Raw genomic sequence first — 16043 nt, forward strand, 5'->3', positions numbered from 1 at the left:
AGGCAGACAGACAGCTTGACAGGCACACAGATGCACATGTTTACATTAGGACCCACAGACAGGCAGATAAAGCTGTCTGCCGGCCTGTTAGCCTGCAGGCATCAGGCTATCCAACCAGCCACAGTGACCCAGCCGCCACCACAAGTCCAGAGGTATGTGTACTAATTCGGCAGTGCTGCGGAACCAGGGATCTCGAAATACAATGGCAGGGTTTATCCTGGGAATCCTGGCCTTTCAATGGAGACCTTTGTGTTTGTCGTTGCACTGTCCAGTAATAAAGACAGCACATGCTGGCAAAAAGCTCATTGGCCTGGTGCTCTGTGTGTGTGACGGTGTGGATGAAAAGCACAAGCTAAGTAACAAGTATTGGTTCTGTTGTCCTGCAGCACACCATCCATCAGTTGCATCAGTTTTTATTGTTCCATTAGAACACTAATTTAGCTCTTTCTTGTTTTTTGTTTTTACTGCCTTCTTTTGTCTGTTGTTTACACTAATAAATTATTCTCTTGCTTTAATCTCTTTCTCCCCCCCCCTACAAAGACAAATTTATGTCTTTGGGTTACTGTTGGTTTGTGTTTTTCTCTGGTAATGACGTTGCTGAATGGAGAGTTGATTACCTTTGCTGATCTTTGTGATGTCTGGAAGGCTGCATTTGGTTAAGAAAGCAGAACGTGGAAGTTGATAGTCAGAGAAACGGCTGGGGTTCACTGCCTTGGGGTTTCTGTAAATGTCTGGAAAAACATTACGCTCATTATATGAGGCATCACTAGGGTTGGGTATTGAATGTGTGGTCTGAATTGGAATAAATTATAAATATATAAGGACAATTCTGCTCATGAATTCCTTAAAATTCATCTTTTCATTGCAACATTTTGCCTGTCTGCTCTTTGCTTTACATTGGTGGTTAGGGATGTCTCAAAGCATTTTATACAAAGTTAACAAATTGTGCTTCGTAAAAGTAAGAGGTGACAGCAAAATGTAATTGTCTCACAGAAAAGATTTGCAAGTACGTCTGACATTATTTAAGGCATTTGCTACAGCATGGTTTAGGAATCGGTTGTCCATTTTTGGTGACTCCACTTTGTAAAAAAGGGATGTTTCCTGGATCTATCTGAATCTCCTGATATAGGCCACACCCATTTCCGCCCTAGACTTTTATGCGTAAAAACAAATTGCAATTTATTGAAAGACTGCTTTGCCAAACTCCCCCTAACCCGTGCAATCGATCTGCATGAAACTTGGTAAGTAGCATCTCAAGACCGATATGACAAAAATTCTTAAAATAATTTCTATCGGATTTCAAATTGCACAAATTACGGATAAACAACTTTGTGTAGCTAAGTATGAAAACACCAACTTTGGCATATCACGACCAAAATAAATGCTACTGCATTCAGAACAACATTCACAAACATTAAGCAATGAAAACCAATGTAGTCTTGTGTGAACATCATGATTTTGCTTTGTAACAATAAGGCTAAAGAAGATTTTATGTGAACAAATTCTGAAGACGCATCATGAGTTATTATTCATATTAGGACATAATTGTACTGTAGTTGAGGATTTGACCCTTCAGTCAGTGGATTAAGACATTTGCCATTGGATGTTTTTGTGAGTGTTTGGGGTTGTTGTCACAGGACTGCATAATACCCACTAACCGAACCATTATGAGACTCAACACTACTCTTTTTCACTTTTTGTTCTCCATCTCCCTGTCTTAAGTGACAGCAGCCTAGTCCGTCTAATTGCTTCCCTGGACAGAAGCTTGTCACTACTCTCCCTTTCTCTTGCCTTCCCTCCCTGCACTCCCTCTCTTCCACCCCTCTTTTCTTTTTCTCCCTCTCTTTCATCATCTGTCCATCTGTCTCCTTCTGAATCACGAAATGTAAATCAGCCACGCAAAAGTGATGTGGCTGTTATCTTTGAACAAACACACACACACACACACACACACACACACACACACACACACACACACACACACACACACACACGCCCTGTTACCTCTTGCTGTCAGGCTGACTATGTGAATATGTTGTATCATGTTTTTGCGTGTGCTTTTCCACGTTTGTGCGTTTGTTCATTATTTTAAATTCTTCAGTTTCATCAGGCCAAGTGCACTGTGGGTAGCTAATGAAGTGATAAGTACCCCCATGCACACACTTCAGCTTGTTAAAGAAACCTGCTGTAGTGAAGAAGACAGTAATGATGATGGGAATTGTGATAGTTCTATTTCCTTTGCCGGTTCTCACCAGCATTATTGTTGCCTCCTTACAAGACGACTGTCAATAATGGGGCCTATCACATTTTTTTCTAGGACAAGTGTGAAATTATGGCCACACCAGAAGCTGCCTCATTGTTTCTGTATTTTACATCCATAAGTCCATGCATAAATATTAGGAACGTCACGATTCAGGATTTTCTGTTTTTTCTCCGTCATCTCCGACTCCTGCTGTCGCCATGGTGTTTTGAAAAGAGCAGCTGCAGGCTACTGGTAAGCTATCGTTACCCTGTGTATTTAGCTGCGTGCTACCAGCCGATAAGCTATGCGGTGCCTGTTTTTTAGTAGGTGGGGATGGAGAGAGGGGAACAAAATACTGGGGGAAATCACTGAAACTGATTTTAATTAATTTAATGGAAATACAAACCGTTTTACGATGAATTTTGGATTTTAAATTGAAATTGTGCCAATCCTAATAAATATAATGTATCTGTCCTATAATGTAGAGATGCGCTGATTACAACTTTCTCTGAAAAACAGTAAATTCATCAAAATGATTATGCCCAACGCTATTCTCCGATATGCTGTATTCTTGAGTGTGGTTTTCTTGTTCCAGTTGTTCCAGCCTCAGAGGGGTGAGACAGGAACTGACCGTTCGCCTGAGATTAGTAAAGCAGACTGCTCTGCAGAGCTTTTCTGACATTTCATAAACAATGATGCTGATGTTGTGAGATGTTAAACATGCGGCGCCTGAGTGCATTTGTCTGGCATAAATTTGGCATATGTCAGTCTGACCTGCCGGTCGCCGGTCATGGCCAGTCACGTGAAAGCCAATTCTGGTCACCGGCCGGTCAATCGGCGCATCTCTACTACAATGCCAGAATGTCCTGTCAAAGATTGACAAATGCAGACATACTGTACATAGCAAAGATGTACGTACACACAGATAACATGTATTGAGTATACAGCCGTGTGCATTTTTAAATAGTTCCAGCAACAGTGTCGATATTCTTTAAAATATAGTTTTGTAGAGCAATGGTTCCCAACCCCTAAACTACCAAACCATTATTTGCATTTGGTGTGCTCTGTGCTGCATCTTTCCACTCCCTATTACACCCACAACAGGATAATGATTTTGAATTAAAGTACAGTAGGTCATTAATAACCTTGGTGATTAGTCACCCATTTAGCTACTTAATCTGCATGTGCTGTGTTTGTATGACTGTTGCAGCCACTCAATAGATCACCGTTGTTATTTTGGCTGGTGAGTGGAGAAATTTACCAGCCACGTGCACATTTTACCAGCATTTGGCAGGTGGATGGTGCTAATTTTGGACCCTGCCTGTGAAGAACTCTACTCTCCGACTTAACTAACTGCTAGAAGAGGCTAGCCTAGCATACATGAAGTAACCACCGATAGTTAGCCATATTAGATATTATATAGATATATAATATCTATATAATATATATGTTATATTAGATAGCCATAGTTTATTCTTGGATTTGCCTCGCAACTGGATCATTGGAGTTCTCTCATGGTACTCTGCAAGAGTAGGTGTCAGCTAGTAATGGCAAGTGACTGAATAGGGATGCACAATAAGCAACAAGTTTGGAGACCCAGCACCACTGTGAGCTCTGATGGAGGAGGGTTCACTGGTCTGCAAAAAAAAAAATCCACCAGCTGTCCAGTGATGGCCAGTGCATGGGCTGTACCTTCTATATTTATTCAGCTGGCATGGGGTCATGTACAGTTATTAGTTATGGTTTAAAAAATGGATTTAATGGAGTCTATTATTGCCTCCATTTGTGGCATCTTTTTATCTTCAAACACAAACTGCAGCTCTGACCAAGACCTAGAAAAGTGCAGTTATGGTGAACACTTTGTGAAATGTAAGCAAAAACAGCAGTAACTGCTGTAGAAATCATGTAAATAACTTGGAACCAGCTGTGGCAAATAAACACTCTTTATTTGCCACAGCCATATTTACATATTTCAGAGATGCTTGCCTTGATCAAGGCAGGCATCTCTGAAATATGGAAAAAATATGCAGATGTCTCATTAAGTCATAATCACTTACTGTTTATTACTTAACTTACTTTGTTGGTTTTATCTGTTTACACCAATGCACATGAAAACACATACACACGGACACACATGGTCTCACTCTTGGTTAAAAGCTTCTGTATAAATCAAGGCTGTACACTAATATTCACACATGCAGACATACACATAATGTTAGTGTTTGTCTGGTACTTCTGGTCACAGTGTTATCAGGGCTCTCAACATTGTTTTCTGTTTAAGGAGCTCACAAATGCACACAAAAGATAAGAACTTATGATAACCAGCTGACCACAGAAATTCACACGTTCACTCACACACACACACACACACACACACACACACACACAAAGCTGGTCTTTAGAGTGCATCAAAAGTGGAAGTCTTGCCCGCCTGAGGTATTTTCACAATGCAGTTTTGAATATGCATATTTCTCACTGACAGAACCTTCTGCTTTCACTGGTGTGCATGTGAGTGAGACATCACGGGTGCATGGTTTCACTACTCTGTGTGAGAGTTGAAGACCACATTGAATCACATTAGGGCTGCAACTAATGCATATTTAATATTTCCATTATTGATTAATCTGCCAATTATTTTCTCAATTGTTTTGTTCATAAAAAGTCAGAAAAAATGAAAAAGGCCCATTATTATTTAGTCCAAAGTCATGTCGTAAAATTCCTTGTTTGGACCATCCCAAAGATATTTGTATTAATATTATATAGGAGTCACATATTGCCAAACCTATCTCCAAAGCTTTGTGGCTCTAGGTCTGGCTCTACCACACATACATTCCAAGATAGTAGAAAAAAACGCTCTGGGTTGTTTGCATTTCTCTAAACCAATCACAATTGTCTTGGGCGGCGCTAAGCTTTGGACACCCCCCCCGCTGTGTGCCTCTGAAAAATGGTTTTGGGTTTTTGTGGAACATTTGCCTGCAAAAGAAAACGCCACATACAATAGTAAATGAAGTTAACTTTTCACAAAACACATTACCTTGAGCTATTTAAATTAGCTGAACACATGGTATTATTTTCAATTACCAGTGCATCACCGTTTGCATTTTGTCCACAGCAATACTGCCAATCAGTCCCAAAACATCCCAGTTAAATAGTAAAAGCCGTAAACAAATTCTTTGAACAGTAAATCTTTACAACCATTCCATAAAACAACCAATCATACCTGGCTTGTTACGTGATCCAAATTTTCTTCAAAACCTGCCATTTTTAGCATGTAGCTTGCTAACTGAAAGGTGTTCTTTCCTGAATCGAATGGAGTATGAGAACTGCAACACACAGAGAGTGGAAGGCAAGGTATATCTGGCGGAACATCCAACAATGACGGACGTGAGGCGATTATCCTGGAAATGTACTGTCGATGATCTAGACTAATCAAATAGTAATAAGAATTCAATATTTTGTTGGGTAATTTTTAAAGAAAGTTTTTTTGCTTGAAAAGTGACAGTAAAATTGATTATCAAAATAATTGCTCATTAATTTCTTTTTCCAATTACATTTTCTAACTAATTGATTGACTAATTGTTGTAGGTCTAGATCGCATACAATTTTACAGCTGTGGCACAAAGTGACATGTCTGTTTTCGAATACTCCGTTTTGTGATTTAAAGTATTTGGTTAGATCATAGTTCAGATGCAGTAAATGTCTTTTTCACTCAAGACGGAAGAAGCGGGAAAAGCAGGGCAGAAAAGAGAGGGTTGGAAACCATCTGCAGAATGGGTGGTGGTAGGATAATAAGGAACTGATTGATGGATGGAGGTTGAAGGTTAAGCTTGTCTTAAAATGGCAGATTGTATGACTAATGGTAAAAAGGCAGAGGGAGGGCAGAACAGAGAAAAAATGAGAGAGATGGAGTTATCTACTGGAAGGATCAATAGGTGATGAATTGATACAATGGCCAGCAGGGGATGGATCACATGCACAATTAAAGTGAAAAAAGCATTATCACAGTTATTAACTGTTGGATTGTATTTTGTGACTAACCTTTTCTTCAAAATGCAAACTGCTAGAGCAGCTATACTTGCTTTAATCATATGTTTAAATTCAGATTCATGGCATTATTATTTAGTGTTTCTGGTTCCACTAGAAATGCAAATATCTATATGTACTGTATACTACAAAACTGTATATACCCACATACAATTACTTTGTGGATATGTTAAGTGATGGATCCCTTTTTAGAGTGAAAAAAAGAGTGGCGTGAACCATGCAGCTGTGGATGGGTGAGTGGGCGGCTGGTTGAAGAGACGCTGAGTGGTAGCTCCACTCAGCAGCTGCCTCTCATGCATGTCATCCCTTAATTTTTCCATCTCTCTGTCAATCTATACATCAAACACCCACCTACCTCATATACTTTAATAGAACATTTATTAAATAGAAAGAAACAATAAAAAAGGCTTACAAAAACATTTTGCCTCATGTCCATTTTTTTTTCTTAGCTATTACTTCTAAATATGAATATCCACCTTTTGTAAAGTCACTTGTTTCAAAAGGGATTTTACATTGTTACATTTGGAAACAATGGTATTCATTCTGTATTCTAATTTCAATCTCAATTTGCATCTCAAGTCTCACATGTGTATAATATACACTGTATATGAAATCAAACAAATGCTTATGTCTATGCCCCCGTTGATGCAGCCTCTAAGCGGAGCAAGTGTAGTTTAATGCACTTAAACACTCTCACATCTCCAATTCCAGTCACTTGTCCACCAGATTTAAACAATAAAGCAGAGTTCATTAAGGTTTTTGCTGGAGCAGAAAAATAGCGTCTGTGAGATTGGAGCACCAGCAATGAGACAGCACGCTTACCGTAAGCGTCAGCACGTCCATCCACAGCCAAACACTTGTTAACACCCGCCATGTGTGCAAACAGAGCGGAAAAACTGGGCGGAAACTTCTTTGTTTTGTGGCGGGTTGCAACCATAAAATGACCTCAAACTTAATTGCAATTCATTATTTATTCAGCAAATAATGTTTCCATCAGCATTTATCGCATAGGCCGTATATCAATCATGATAAAATCCAATGAGACCGAACGTATTTCCTTTGAGTAGATATTCATGAAATTCCATCGAATTTTACTGTTTCCATAAGGCATTTTTTCATTTGATATCACTTAATTTGGATAAAAACATATGGATGGAAACGTAGCTACAGACTGGACTGGTAAAATAAATGTGGCAATGCTTTACTGATATAATTGTTATGGGAAGAACAGAAGGACTCAAACGCATGGCTCACCAAAAATAAAAGTTGTAATATTCAAAGAGGGAGAAGAGAAGAAGGGAGGCAGACACCAGGGACCGGGACGCAGAGGACGGTAGGCTGGGGAAGTGCCGGGGGGTGGGGACACTGGAGGAGGAGACACGGGAGAGGAAGCGTGGGAGAACCGGGAGCGTGGAGCCGAGGAGGAGACACAGGAACTAGGAGCGGAGACGGAGAAAGAGTGAATCAGGACGCCGTGGGAGGGGGACTGAGAGGAGAAGCCAGCAGAATAGAACGGGAGTGGAGGTGACGACTGCGGGGAAGAAAACATGAAACACAGAGATACAAAATGCGAGGACGAAGAGACTTGTAGCAAGTTTCAGCAGCGTGCCTGGAGCAACGATTAAGTGAAGATGGTTTGAAGAGCCCGGGTTGAAGTACTGTTGTTGATTGGAGAAGTCAGGCAGGTGTGAGCGGCGGGAGCAGGTGATTGTGGATGAGACTCAGGTGTCCGTGGTCAGCTGGCTTCAGCAGAAGGGAGAATGAAGAAAAAAGAAAACAGCATGGACAAACGGGGCAGGCCAACAGAAAACTCAGATAGAAATAGTAAAAAAAAAAAAAAGCTCATGGCCAGCCGGACCCCAACCATGGCAATAATTCACTAGCACTATATGCAATGCTTTTGAAATGAACAATTAGACATATATTGTACTACATACGTCTTTCATATTAATTCAAACCTATTGAACCCACAAATATTTAAGCCATAATGTCCCTGTGGAAGTGGGGGGGACTGATGGATGGAAACAGTGAGAGAGAGAACAGGGAAGCAGAATGGAGAAGAGGTGTTGATGGAGAGGAGAGGAGTGTGGGAGGGCCAACGTGGTGGAAGACAAAAGGCTTTGAGGATGAGAGGAATGCTGGAGAGAGCGAGAGAGGAGGATGCAGCTTGTGTGAAGTGTTTACTCATGTTGATGCTGTAATGGAGGCAAATTTAAAGCCACAGAGATGCAAAAGAGGATGAGGGTTTATTGGTGCTACAGAACTAAGAGCCACAATCCAGTCCCTCCAGGATTTCGTGGCCTTTTTTGAGATTGTTGCGGCCCAAAATGCATGAGAATTTGCGGGAGACAGAAATTTACAAAAACAGTTGGGATTTTTTTTTAATAGTTCTTTAAAAATGAAAAGGAAACCTATTTTGAGGAGAATAAAATTACTCTGGACTGAGTTTTCCTAGTAACCTTACCAAAAAGGCTCAGGATGTTGCAAATGAAAATGGCTGGTGGATTTAAGACAAAAATAATTATTTATTGAATGAATCAAATTTGAACATGTCAGTCAGTAGCTTGTTGATCTTTACATTGTTAGTTAATTTCTTATCCTGGCCTGGGACACATACGGTTTAATAAAGTACTTATTGGACTTTGACTTATCATTATCACATCAACTTAGGGCCGAAACGATTCCTCGAATAACTTGAATAATTTGATTACAAAAAATCCTCAAAGCGCCATTCTTTTCTTCAAAGCTTTGTTAAATCAATGTAACTTATGGTGTACGGCTCACTGTGTTTCCACATGGAGGATTATTACTAGCGCCCAACAGGCTGACACTTCTGTGGACACAAGACTAAAGGCACAGATTACAAATGAAGGAAGAAAACGAAAGAAAGTTTGGGATCATTTTAGGCTACAAAAATATTGCTACATCATCTCAGTAGAAAACATCCAGTGTACTCCTCCATGACACGAAGGTAACATAATCGTCTGCTGCTCTCGTCCACCGCGCAGCTTGCGACTCTGCAAATAGTGAAGTTTTACAAACAGTGTAAAACAAAAGCTATCATATTGTAGTCTAACTGTTTATTAGTTTGCTACTAAACTTTGGAAACGTATCTGCTGCCAGAGACAAACCAGCACCTCCCCCCAGCATGGCTATTTAATATGCACATGAATGACCTGTCTGCATTCTTTATTCTTTCTCCTCACTCAGTATTAGGCATCTGAAAATGTGGTCCCCTAACAGTGTAGTTGAATGGACCTCCTTTAAGCTTTGCACCGTCATGTTTACCCTCAGCTTAGTGAACAGCTCTTTTGCATATTCAGTACAAAGAGCCAGAGGAAAGAAGGAGAAGGGGGTGAAAGAAATTAACATTTGGGCCACCAAAAATTTATTATTTTTAAGGGTCTTGGAATTTGGCTATAAAAAATGTTGTTTTTTTCTAAAGGAAACCTGTCTTTTGAATACTGTAAATAGAAAAGACAGGTTTCCATTGTTTAAGTAAACATTAATAATAAATATATTTACTATTGATAATTACTAGTTATTACCTTACTAACTATTTCTTATCTGATTACTCGATTAATCTATGGAATAATCTGGAGATACTCGATTACTAAAAGAATGGATAGCGGCAGCCCTAGGTTGACTATAGACCAAAAGAATAGACAAAAACCTGCTAACACATGACTCATTAGCACCAACAAGACTACAGAGAAACAGGAGGGCTGTGGAACGGGTAATAAATCAACAAGTAGCAGTCTTTCTTGGAACTCTTTTGGTGCAAAGCCTGAGAGTAAATCATTATCCTTGGAAATGGGAGGACGAGTAACGGGCAGGGCACAGCGCCCTGAGATTTGCGATAGGACAGGTTGGCTGGCATTATCATCCAGGCAGAGCGCCTCTTCAATCTCTGTACTTAGTAGGGGACAGCCGTGGACAGCTGCGAAAGGGAGAATTAGCAACAAAAGGCTACCCCAACAACCGAGGGTGCAACTGGTTAACAGATTTGCTCCACTGCTGCAGGACCCCGGATCTCCGTCTGATGACCTGGATTGCACTGTCACACAGCAGGGTAAGGACTGAGAGCAATTCAAAAAGTAAAGAGCTACATTGAAAGCTAACAACTGGGCCTCAAACTCTGATTGTGGGTGACTCTGTTGTAAGATATGTAAAAAGCATGTTCAATAAAAACACCAAAATACTCCCAAAAACATGGGGTCTGACGTTGCCAAAGAATCCCTGATATCGTGGCAGCACACCTAACTGTGAAGAACATTGTACTGCCTGTAGGTTCACATGATGTTGTAAAGCAACAGTCTAAAATTGCTGAAACTGGACTTTATGGATCTTCAGAACACTAAACTTCTTCAGCTCTCTAAACACAGAGGTGTTTATCAGTGGCCCTCTACCGCCAGTCAGAAGAGGAGCTGAGAGATTCGTCAGACTGATGGCACTGAACACATGGCTTTTGACTGCATGTACTGTCCATTCTCTGCAGTTCATTGATCATTTTAACTTTTTCTGGGTCTGCAGACATCTTTTTAAAGCAGATGGGCTTTTCCATAACACGCTAGGAGTAAAGCTGTTCACGTCTAATTTACTTTTTTTTCTGCGACACACATCTGTCCCCTTGTCTAAGGATATGAGACGAGGAATCTTGACAAGAGTAAGACACAAGACAGTGCTGTAGTGAATCACTACAGCCCCCACCTGAGCAGAGATTTTGCCATGGGCAACCACAGAGCAGAGATGAGAAAGCTCAAGCCCCCTCTTCACCTGTCCAACACGCGTCAATCTGTTTACCCCACCCATACTGTCAGTCTCTCCACTCACCCCTTCCCCTTTTTCCCCCTGACCCATGTTGGAGTTCACTGACCAGCTAAGCAGCTGGTTAATGCTGGAACCAAATTTACCGCCCTTCCTTCTCCAATCATTCGCCCCTGGCGTCAAACTGCCCCAGATTTGACAATCACCAAAAGTAAAATGCCAGGCACCTCTGTCCCTTCAAGGACAGCAGCTACCTCTGTCTCCCCAGACTGATGAGGATGATTGTGTACAAAATGCAGTAAGCTTTAACTGATATGTGCCGGGTCCAGTCTGCACGCCTAGTGGCACTCATGATTCTTTCCAAAACAAGCCCGGGCCTTGTGTTTTAAATTCTTCCTCAATTTATGTGATGCTACGTAATAGAAAAATAATGTTGAATCCACTGAGTAAGAAGAAGCACTTAACAGCAAATTTAGCATCCATTCCTCGTCAACCACAGCCTGTCCCAAAAAATGAGGCCGATAATTCTTTTAACACACCAATACTAGAAATGTTGACGTTAATAATTACCCATATGGGTAATTATTAACGTCATTTAAAATGTCCTTATTATCACGGAGGATTATTACGATGTGGAAACCCTGTTTAATCCTTCCCAGCTTCATCCGAGGGTCCTGAAGTTGCTGCATGGGGCACTGCGCTATTAAAGGTGTATTACACTGTTTGCTCCGATATGGATATGTGTGCTGTATTACAGATAAATGAACCACCCAGACCTCTCAGGTCATCTGGGACAGGTCTGCTTTCTGTCCCCAGACATAGAACTAAACGGGGAAGCAGCTCTCAGTTTTTATGCTCCACATATCTGGAACAAACTCCAGGAAACTGCAGTTCTGTCCCAACTCTGTTCTTTTAAATCAAGGTTGACCTTTCTTTTTGATGCTGCCTTTCTTTAAATAATTGTTAATTTCTCATACAGCACTGTAACTTTTTTCATATTTTATCGATTTTAATTTTTTTAATCGTTTTTAACTGCACTTTAATGTTTTATGTAAAACACTTTTAATTGCCCTGTTGCTGAAATGTGCTATACAAAAAAAGCTGCCTCGCCGTACCTTGCCTAGATCAAAGTGGTGGACCTGTAGACCGACCAACTTTGCCATCCCTAGAGTGACACCGCGAGCATGGCAAAAAATAGGTCTCTTTACGAGACAAAATCCCATCTTGGTATGCTAATTATCTAAATGTAGGTGGGGAAACATGCTACTCAGTTGGATTACACTTATCATTAAACAGTTATATAAATGTTTTCCCTAGTTATTATCCTATAATAATTCAAGGAGTTAACAACAATGAGTTTGAAGGCATTAAGAAAGCTATCACACGTGGATAGAATTTAGATTCAGGAGGATTTTCACTTGTCAGCCGTCTGAGTTGTTTATTTCTGTGAGACTCCTCTATCCCCCGGAGACTTTCATCTAGGCCTCTGGGTCAGGATGAAACAGCAAGACCCCCTTCCACACAGCACGAGGAGGATCAGCCCTTCGAGTTTTAGGGGCCCGCCGTGACGTTAGTAACTCCCCTGATTTTAATTAGCTCCTTCAACAGGGAACGTGGCAACAGAATTGCAGCCTTCAAGGTAATTTTAACAGCTTTACTTTTCCTGTGCCCCTACACAGTCCTCATATGAACATGTGGCATAATCAACATGTTGGAGACCCATAATTAAGACGTATGCGCTTTTGTGAATATATTTATATTTCATGTTTTTTCTCCTGAATGATGTGCAAAGTTCACTTGGCAGCCCACTCAATAAATGCCAGGCTGTAAATTATAAGGTTATTTTGTAAGCTATTAAAGCATTTTAGAGTGCTCCCTTTCACTGCTGGAGAAAATATTGAGCAGGATTTGACAGCCCCCGCTTGTCGGGCTGCACTGTGTCATTAGACGCAATAGAACGAGAGAGAGAGCTTTAGCATAAAAGCCCAAACCATATTCTCTCCATCTCCTCGTAATGCCTAATGTTACATAGTGTACTTAGCGGGTTAAAACCAGATTAGGCTCTCAGCTTAGTGTAAGAGATCCATTACAAAGTGTGTATGCGTATGTGTGTGTGTGTGTGTGTGTGTGTACACACGTGAGTATGAGGTAATTGATTTCGGTGGAGACGGTATGTGAAGACAGATAGAGGCACATAGAAATTAATATAAAGAAACTGATTAAACTAAAAAACTGATAGCGAAGTAAGGAGAGAGACCAAAGGACAGCCATGCATAAAGCCAATAGATTTGAAGAAATACAGAAAGTAGTAAGTTGGGTAGAAAAGCCAAGAAAAGACAAAAACAGAGAGATCAATAGAGATACAGCTGCAGAAGAGGGAGGAAAACAAGTACAAGCAGGGTGATAGATAAAGATTCAGAGAGGTGGGGATAGATTTTCCATGTTAGCATAACCCTGACCTCACATTAGAGCTACATTTATGTTCTCTGAGAAAAATCTGTCTGTTGCTCATTTCAACATTATTTTGTGTAAAACGTTCCATCAAAGACTCCAGTGCCTACCTGATCTGCACATGCACTTAGTCATGGATGCCTGCACTTATTTGTACAGCAGCTTTTTGTATCAAGCACCGTGAATCCGGTGCAACTCGCAATTTTGACGAATACCCGCAACTTTTCCGCAAATTTGACCAATCACCATAGTTTTCCGCTACATCAACCAATCACAGTATTCCTACTTGCCAGACTTTGAGTCAGTATGTGACTTTGAGCGCCACTGACCAATCGGGAGTGAGAACAGTTGTTGTGATTTAGCGCTATGTAAATAAAGAATAGCTTTAAGTAATTTGTAAATCGTTAGTTGCAGCCCTACATGCATTTATAAAAATCTTAAAATCTGTCAAAAATAGTTATTATAAATAGTTATTGTAAATTGTTATAAATTTGTTTTAATATAAAAAAAATTATCCACCATGTCATAAAAATGTGAACTTTCTGTGCTTGTTTGGGTTGATGTTAAACTTGCTTGTTTGACATCGGTGTATGACAAGTTAAGGTCTGCCCAGAACTTTAGAAACTGGTTTGTGCCAAAATTCTTAGTCTTAAAGAAATGTAATACAGAAATCTACCTTGAAATACCTCTTTTAGGCTTGAAAGGTGTCTCTAAAGGTTTTACTTCTATGAAGAATGGCTGCTCTAATTGGTATGGTTAGAATGAATTTTAGAGCTATATACAGTACTTATGTGTTGCACTATCCGTAGCTTGGTTTGAAATTTAACCATTGTGAAGGAAGGACCATTTGGAACATATCGAACATGCACAATACTGATGGAAAAGTGGATGCTGACTCAGAAGCAGTTTGAAAGGTTTCTATGTTCTGGATACGTTTTAAAATGTTTTTGTAATACCTTTTAGGTTTTGAAGTAGCTTAACCTGCTGTCTTGAAATAAAAGCCACATCGGACCAGCTTAGACTGAGTAATCATAATTTGTGATTGAAGCACCATTTTTTAGCACCAACAAGCACTCATCAGTCAAATGTTTTCTGGCTGTGTTGTTCCCTCTGATGAGTGGCAGAAACACCAGCTGCCAATGTTTTAATTTGAATAATTTAACAGTTACTGAGGGATTTGTGGGCCTGGAACCTAAACTCCAGCATTCAACTTCCCATTTCCTGTGGAGCCTGACTATTTATTGTGCACTCATGATTAGACATGGAACTTGGCATGACGTAATGTTGTCTTTGTTGCTGAATTGTTGTGGATGTGTATGCGTGATGTAGTCCTAGAGAATAAACCACAAAGACTATCATTACCTCACACTTTAATAAATTATCTTTTCTGTCTTCTGTCTTTTCCATCTTGCTGTTTCTGGTGGTCGTTTTACACATGACCACACATTTCTCCTATTTTTGGTATAAAAGCAATTCATTATTTGATTACTATTACACAAATTGATGTGTAAAGTGGTTCCAGAAGCTCAATGGGGGCTGGGCTGCCATTTTAGAGGTCAATCCATAGACAAAATGCACCAGTGATGAGAATTTTGGGCACTGTAGTTTACCTTGTGCTTGATATTCAGTCACTAGTCATGTGTCAAAATGTTCAAAATGGCTCATACAACATTTTTCCAGTCTTGAACTGTCCAATTTTGGTGAGCTCTTGCAAATTGTAGCCTCTTTTTTCTATTTGTAGTGGAGATGAGGGGTACCCGGTGGGGTCTTCTGCTGTTGTAGCCTCAAGGTTGTGCGTGTTGTGGCTTCACAAATGCTTTGCTGCATACCTCGGTTGTAACGAGTGGTTATTTCAGTCAAAGTTGCTCTTCTATCAGCTTGAATTAGTCGGCCCATTCTCCTCTGACCTCTAGCATCAACAAGGCATTTTCGCCCACAGGACTGCCACATACTGGATGTTTGTGGTGGAAATGGTTGTGCGTGAAAATCCCAGTAACTGAGCAGATTGTGAAATACTCAGACCGGCCCGTCTGGCACCAACAACCATGCCACGCTCAAAATTACTTAAATCACCTTTCTTTCCCATTCTGACATTCAGTTTGGAATTCAGGAGATTGTCTTGACCAGGACCACACCCCTAAATGCAGTGAAGCAACTGCCATGTGATTGGTTGATTAGATAATTGCATTAATGAGAAATTGAACCGGTGTTCCTAATAATCCTTTAGGTGAGTGTAGATCAGTATTATGTAGTGACTGGGCAGAGATCCAAGTTTTCCCTCATGGTTGAGTTTTGTGGTGGCTTAGTTTTGGCTATCCAGTAAAGTTGTTGTGTTTTTGACTGTGTAAATTGTTTTAAATCATTTGAGCCTCTTGTGTTTATATATCATAGAAAATGTCAGCACTTACAGCATTAAAATCCCTCAAATTGGAGGGCTGATGTATTACATTTAGTGTGTCTATCTTCTTCTTTTCACACCTTTTCTCTTCTTTATATTTTTCTCTTTTTTGTCAGTACACACACACACGCACACACGCAC

At 40.3% G+C, this 16043-nt stretch overlaps 1 protein-coding gene across 2 annotated transcripts in view; it reads left to right on the forward strand.

Moving 5' to 3' along the window:
- raver2 (ribonucleoprotein, PTB-binding 2) overlaps positions 1-16043 on the forward strand; it is a 79368-nt gene that overhangs the window by 31489 nt on the left and 31836 nt on the right. The gene's annotated exons all lie outside the window — the stretch shown is intronic.

This window comes from Etheostoma spectabile, chromosome 9 (genome assembly GCF_008692095.1).
Source record: "Etheostoma spectabile isolate EspeVRDwgs_2016 chromosome 9, UIUC_Espe_1.0, whole genome shotgun sequence".
In the NCBI taxonomy this organism is placed as follows: domain Eukaryota; kingdom Metazoa; phylum Chordata; class Actinopteri; order Perciformes; family Percidae; genus Etheostoma; species Etheostoma spectabile.